The 7988-nt window shown below is 37.1% G+C and overlaps 1 long non-coding RNA gene across 4 annotated transcripts in view; it reads right to left on the bottom strand.

The window, feature by feature from the left end:
• LOC309635282 overlaps nucleotides 1-7988 on the bottom strand; it is a 290386-nt gene that overhangs the window by 13408 nt on the left and 268990 nt on the right. The gene's annotated exons all lie outside the window — the stretch shown is intronic.

Raw genomic sequence — 7988 nt, 5'->3', positions numbered from 1 at the left:
CTGCTTGCGTGGAACAAAGCAGACAAAACATTCAGATTCTTAACTCAGGTAACTAGAATTGGCCAATAACCACCCCCCTTGTCCCCTCCCCCTACCTCTCTTTTGTTTTAATAGGATTTATTATTATTTAGGATGGTAAGGCCAACATATCAGGAGACAATGGCCATTGGAAAAAATTATTATTATACACACAGATCCCAGGTGAGAGAATACAGGTCATGCCACTGAGGGCCACAAGGAAGCACCAGGCAGTCAGGAGGCAGAGCGAAAAAACTGTGGGCAAGAGCCTTTATCATGTATTCCATAGGCAGGGTAAACAGGTTTGGGATTGACTAGTCTGAATCATTTCAGTGGACTTTGGAGCATAGGGGCTGTCCCAGCTGTCTCACATCTGGCCCTGAAGTGATTAGGGCTGGTGGGCTGTGGCCAGGAGTGTGAGAGCCTAATAAGGGAGGTGGTGAGAAGTGTAGACTCTGAATTGGTTGGTTTGTATTTGAAAAGAGTGGCCCTGGGAGGATGATTCCTCCTGAGGGGGAAGAAAGCAAAGGAGGCCAATGCAAGTGACTCAGCGAAATTACCAGGTTGTTTGGAATAAGGTATCTCTGGTACGTGCACGTAAGGCAGATTTTAAATCATCAAGTTTACAGAAACTAGAAACATGATTAATACACTCTTTCCCTCTCATCCTTTTTTTTTTTCTCCTCCTCTGGCTTTCCAACTTCTATCAATAAAGTTATGACAAAGGGCCACTCTCTTTTGCTATTATTTGATGGTGGTTGGAGAGAGATTCATTTTAATGGAGAAGTCTTTGGAAGAACTTTATATGTAAAATCTCAGCTAAGAAAGGAGCATCATTTAGCTCTGTCAACCAAAAATTACACTAATGATTTTAAAATCATAGAATGACTTGATGAATGAATTTTACTAAAATTTGAATACTTGGTAAGCAAGATATGCAAGGTATAGAGAATACAGTTGGCCCTTAAACCACACAGTTTTGAATTACGCAGGTAATTCAAAACTATTGAAAAAAATGCGTATTTTTTTCAATAGTAAATACTACAGTACTACATGATCCATGGTTGATTGAATCTGGGGTTGCAGAATGTTGAATTATGAGGAAACGTGGATACAGAGGAGCCAAGGATACAGAGGGCCGACTATAAATTATACGTGGATTTTTGAAGGTTGGCCCCCCTAACTCCTGTGGTGTTCAAGGGTCAACTGCATATATCTAGAGACTAGAAGAATATATATTTTTACAGCCTTGATTTATATATTAAAACTATAAACTCTGTATTGTATATTATACAATACGAATACATTCATATATTGGATATTACACATTTTATATGAATTTAAATGGCTAAACAGTTATTACACATGTTATTCTTGTCACCTCCAACTTTCTGAATCATGATTTTCTTTCAAAGCCTATTTAAAGTACCATCTTCTTCTTACAAACTTGCTCATGATCATGACATGTATCTCTTCTGTCTGTCATTGCCTGCCCCCTGTCATTGCCTTTCTAATTTTATGATGGTAAGATAACTAATCATTCTCCCCCTTAGTTCCTAGAGCAGTTGTACTTATCTAAGGATGGGTGCATATCAGAATCACTGAGAAGTCTCCGCTGAAGTATATATTCCTAATCCAGTCCCTCACCCAACTGCACACACAAAAATATATCTATCTAGGAGATATTTGAATCTAATGAGAAATTTTTCTTGAAGTGTATCAAAATCACTTGGGGGCAATACTGACCTAAAGCAGAAAACACCAGGGACCCCTTGTCCCTACCTCGTCTTCTAAACTGGGGAACTTGGCACTGAACAATGTTCCTTGACAGACTGACCTTGGTCACGGTGTTCTAACATTGCTCACACTTACTAATGTAATCCAGATCATGGCTAGTACTGGCCACTGTTCTCCAAGTCAAAATTGTTACTCAGTATTCTGATAGCAAACTCCTGTGGCTGGGTTTTTAAGTCTAATCATTTCTCTCCCCTTCCACACCCCATCCCCCTACATTCTGCATGCCCAGTCACCGGGACTTGGTCGCCAGACCTATGGTTTAAGTTTTTGTAGTGGTGTCCTGCCTTGTTATTTAGATCGACAGAAGGGTCTCTGCCAGTATGGAAGCCCAGTCTTTGTATATCATGGATTTCCTGGAGGGTGACGACAAGCCTGTCAATATAGCCAAGTAGTTCCTTCTGCTGTTTTTGACTGGGCCTGCCCCCCACCAACCTACATTTTGGCCCTAATGGATGAGTTTATTCTTAAGTCCTGGCCATTCTCTGAAATTAAATCTTGCTTTGCTTAATTAGCCATGTCTAGATAATAGGTGATTATGATGTCTAGATAACGTAGCTGGGATATATTAGGTATCCCAGCTACATTTGTTCTCCTCACATACTTTACATCAAATACACTGGCTTTTGGGTAGTTATTTGGATTTAGGGTCTCACTCCTCCTATTGTATCTGGAGGAGCTACGCTCCTCCATCGTGCTTCTCAGAACACTCACACATGATTATTTGATAAAGGTCCACTTCCCACACGGGACTGTGATTTCTAGGAGGTCAGTGATCTTATTCTCTTTTTTATTCCCATTGCACCTAATGCCTGAAAGAGTGCCTGGCACATAGTTAGTGCTCAAGAAATATCTGTTGAATAAACAAATGAAAATACTAAGGCCCTTGAAAGTATGAGACTGTGTAATGTAAACTCCATCTTAGAATCTACTGTTATGTTACTCAGACTCTCAAAATATATTTAAATGATGAATGAAGATACTTGGAGGAATATATAACTTAATGTTATTTTCGAATTCATGGGCTTCAGAAGATTAATGTTCAGTTTCACAGAAAAGTGTTCTGCATAAAGGTTTAGACCTAAATATAAGAGGACATATCCCTGAGTAAAAGTTAAGACAAGCTCTTATTATGTAGAGCATTCCTGAGCTCATTTTGATGGTCAATACTCACATTCCTTTAAAAAAATCTGTTTAGATAACGTTCTCCTTTTCATGTTGGCAACAAAACAGAATCAGAGTGAGCGACTGGACTTAACATAGTTCTTAACCATTGCACAAGCCAACAAAAGGCTCGTTCTGAGTGCGTTTTTGGGTTAGTCCACATCTCCCTCATTTATTATGGAATGTAACTGGTATTTCCTGCTTCCGCAAAGAAACTCAAACCCCAATTGATACAGCAAGGACTCAAAAGGACAGGGCTGTTTTCTCTCTTTTCATCCATAGAAAAAGAAGGAATCCTCTCCTCTCCCTCCCCACAAAAAAAAAAAAAAAAATCCCAAATAAGACCAGAGGTACTAACAACTTCAGCCCCAATTCTGTTTGTTCTGTAACTGTGCTGTCCAGTGGAAATTTAATGTCAGTCACAAATGTGAGCCAAGAAGTAATTTAAAATTTTCTAGTATTCACACTAAAAAAAGTAAGAGAAACAGATGCAAATAACTTTAGTAATATATTTTAACTTAACATATCAAAAATAGATGATTTTAACATGTAATCAATATGAAAAATTATTAGTGAAATATTTTACATTCTTTTTCTGTACTTTGAAATCTGGTGTGTCCTTTACACTTACAGTACGTCTCAGTTCAGACTAGCCACATTTTAAGAGCTTAATGCCACATGTGGCTGATGGTCACCCTGGGCAGTATAGTTCTAGAATGTGTTTTTGTGCTATAGTTTTTCACACAGTCAGAAGAGACGTCCCCATTCATCTTCACTGCAGCCACTGGCATCTGAGTGAGGAAAGGCAACCTGTTGAAATTTCTGAAAAGTTTTAAGTAGATTCAATAAATAAAACCTGTCGAAATGCTTCATCGGTCTCCAGGCACTGCTCACCACAGCTGCAGTTGCTAGTTTAAACGCACCTTTGCTACAGTGTCGCTGGGCTGAGGCCATTTTGCTGCAGTCGTCATTCTGTCCCTGTTCAGGCTTCAGCGTGGCCAAGGCACAGGGGAGGATTCTTTTCCCTTTGGCATTAAGCACAGCCAAGGGTGATCAAGCCAAAACTGACCCAGCCTCTCAATGCCACAGTCCTTTTCAGATACGCTCACATTTCTTTATCTTTCTTTTTTTTCTGTTTATTGCTCTGGATAACTGAAGAGCAGGTAGAATCCTTCCAGGCCAAGTACCTATAGATGTTAATACCTAGAATAATATTTTTTAAAGAAGACTTTAATAGAGAGGGCTGATGAATTTGTGGAGAAATAGGGAACAAACCTATCCTGTTACGAGAACTGAGTAAGTTTTCTTATATTGTAATACGTAGTCAATCATTACGATTATACAGCATATTCTGATCGTTTCCAGGTCACATTTATTAGGGAGTAGTTGATGAGAAACTTTAGTATAAGATGATTTTCTTGATTTTCAGTGTTTCTTAGACCTCATGCCTCTGCAGAGTCTGCTGGGGAAGGCAGAGAGTGGGGATCCAGGGTGCAGGCACCAGAGCTTTGCCCCCGCCCCGTCTCTGTCTTCAGCCGGAGCAGCTCTGTTTGTTTTCCTTTTAATGCTTCTGGGCAAGATCTAGTACAGATAAGTGGTTTCTGTGCCAAATTTTTAGAAAACCACCCCTCTACGGGAATTGTCTTTGTTTTGATTCAGTCTGAATCTCTTTCTGCGCTCGCCATATTGCATTTTTATCCCGCCATCTGTGTTAGGATGTCTACTTTTTCTATAGGGCCTTTACTGCTAAGCACTTAGTTTTTGCTTGTGCAACTGGGCAAAGAAAAGCCTTTAAATATCACATGTTTTGGGCTCATTTTTATTGTTTTTACTGTTTTTTTATTTTTTATTTTTATTACTGCTGTTTTATTGTTTTTACTGTTTTCTGTTTAGTAAAGTAATTTATGTTTGTGGGAAAATGAAAGAGAAAACTAGAAAAGGAGAAAATAGAAAGCATTCATAACTGCATCACACAGATAAATGGTGTTAACATTTTGATGTATCTCCTTCTGAATTTTAACATGTATATATTTTAAATTAAATTGGAATCATATTTTACACAGTTTTATGTCTTGCTTTCCTCAATTATCATCATACTGTGATCATGCTTCTATTTCATTAAAGCATAATTGTTATTAGCTTTTAAATTCTTAATCCTATGTATGTCTCACAATATACTTAATCATTCCTCTATTGTTGGAAATGTTGATTGTTCCTGATTTTTTTTGTTCTTAAAATTATACTTTATCTATCATTCTTGTACAAAAATGGTGCTTCAATGAACATTCTCACACATAAATATTTAACTACCTTTTAAAATTTATTTCCTAGAAATTACTAAGTAAATAAACTTTCTAAATGTCTACGTATTGCTCAAATATTGCCCTCTTGTATCAAAATACAACCCCACTAGTAGTATATGTGTGTCAATCACCTGTCCTAACTTTGAGTTCAATACTTCAAAAGAATCTTTTCCAACTTGATTTTTTTTAATTTTAAAAAATTTTTATTGGGATATAGTTGATTTACAAGGTTGTGTTAGTTTCAGGTATACAGCAAAATGAATCAGTTATACATATACATCTATCCACTCTTTTTTAGATTCTTTTCCCATGTAGGCCATTGCAGAGTATTGAGTAGAGTTCCCTGTGCTATTGAGTAGGTCCTCATTATTATCTATTTTATATATAGTAGTGTGTATATGTCAATCCCAATCTTCAATTTGATTTTTTTTTAAGTTTTTCAAAAAATTTATTTGCGAGTCATTGATAGCTTGTTAAGGGACTTTGCATTTCATTGTCTGGCGATCTATCATCTGTCTATCTATTTATCTATCCTTTTGACCATTTTTCTTCTGATATGTTAATAATTTTAATTTTATTTATAAGAATATTTTATGTATTAAGGCTGTCAAATCTTAGCCTATCATAGTCACTACAAAAACAAATGACCTAGTTTGTCTTTACTTTTTACTTTTGTTAAATTTTTTTTTTTTTTTTGGACAGCATTGTTTTGATCATAAGCGCTCTTCTAATCTCTATTCTGTCACTCCAAGCAGTTTCATCCACACCCATAGCTTCAATTACTATCTATTACATTGATGATACACAAACTTACATCTCCAGCCCAGGGAGCCCAAGACTGAGAGGGACTGTCTCAAAGAAATATGTTGGTCTGGGTTTTATCTGAGTGGAAATTGAATTAATAAGAAGAAAGACCATAAAGTTTTAAAAGTCATTGTATCAGCTTCAGCTACAAGATAAAGACAGTATAAAATTAAGACAGGCCTCTGGAACTCCTGAGCATATACATATATACACATAAGATCCTATTGGTTCTGTTTCTCATGAGAACCCTGATTAGTACAGGGGGTATATAATTTGTCTCCTTACTTCATAGATCTTCAATTGAGAGGAACTATATTCAAGGAGTTGTATACAAGGAAGCACACCTGCTTTTATGATGAAATTTTATTTTGTAGGCCAACGTGTGACTCTTTGTCTTTTGTCAGAGAGATTTCTAAGGACTTTATCTTTATTGATTGACTCAAAGGGTTGCTGCTTGTTTCTAACATGTTTACCAGAAATGCAGCTTCTGACATGGCTCACCAACCTGGGAAGGGCAGGGAGGTACTATATGCAATGATTGAGCTCTCAGCTGTCTTCTCAATGGCAACTGAATTCTCTGGATGGGGTCAGCCTTCTGCACATATTGATGAAGTAAGAGGGAGCACTTGGAAACCTCTTTTGACAGGTTGAGCCACTTCTAGCTAGGAATGTGACCTACAAAAGAAAATTTCTTATTTTGTAGCACCATAATCTTTCTAGCTCAAATTTTAATAGTTACCATTTGTGTGTATAGCATTATCTTGAATGCTTTACATGTAACATTTTATCTTCCCAATATCCCAATGGGTAAATCTTACTCTTCACATTTTACAGGTGACAAACCAAAGCCCAGTGAAAAGTTATCACTTTTAGGGAATGGCGGCAGTTTGAAAATGAGCCCATTTTACCTCTACACCGGTGTTTTCTTCTATTGCACCAAATCCCCCAGTAGACAGAAAAATGCCTAACAGCACATTCCTTCTGACTCCTATCCCTTCCTGGAGCTTTCCAAAATTTTACTGTTTATTCACTTCAGGCTCAGAATCGAGTAGGTAATTGTAGTACTATCTTGCTCCTCTTACGTGGTGCAAAAATCAGCAAGCAGTGGTCTAATGCAGACGCACCACAAAGAAAACAGGTAGAAGTCACAATGTGAAATTATTAGGAAAGGAGAAAACCCATCTTAGATGAATTCAACTGATAAACATTGGATTAGCCTCTGCTGTATGGCGATCCTTGGGGAGATATAAGGCTGAAATTAGATGTAGTGTTTGCAAATTAGAAGCTCCCAGATTGTGATAAGTAAACATGATTTGAATATCATTAGAAGAGGAGTATTCAAAACATGATACTGCATCATGAAAATAAGGATCACAGTCAGAGGGCTATGTCTCCACTAGCATTTAAACATCAAGCTTTGCCCTTGAGTTAGTGACTCAGTTGGAAGAAATGACCTCGAGGGGCCTATTGTTTTTTAGCCAAGAAACAGCTAGTTTCCAAAGACCTAACAAGTTTCATAGACCGTTCAAATTCTCCCTAGTATGCAAGCAAGATTTTTTCAATTTAAAAATTAGTTTGTTTATAGAAATATTTGTAGATGCTTCACAGACCTTTCAGAAAACTACTAAACATTAGCTTGGCATGTTAAGCAATTTCTAATATTTTTGTCTTAATGTTTCCCACAGAAGAGTGACTATTAAACACCCTCCCCTCTACTGTCAGGGGCAGAGTATCATTTTTGTTAAAAATGAGTCTTTGATTTAAAAACATAATACATTTCAAGGAGACAAAATATTCTTGTTTAGTGTTTCCAGACTACATGCTTACTTGGAAAAATTGAAACCTAGCATGCTGTTTTCCATAATTTGATATTAAGTGCTCAGAGTATGTTTAAATCTTAGCCTT

Source organism: Balaenoptera borealis (assembly GCF_965194805.1).
Source record: "Balaenoptera borealis genome assembly, chromosome: 9".
NCBI classification, from domain to species: domain Eukaryota; kingdom Metazoa; phylum Chordata; class Mammalia; order Artiodactyla; family Balaenopteridae; genus Balaenoptera; species Balaenoptera borealis.
This window is presented reverse-complemented; position numbering and strand designations above follow the sequence as displayed.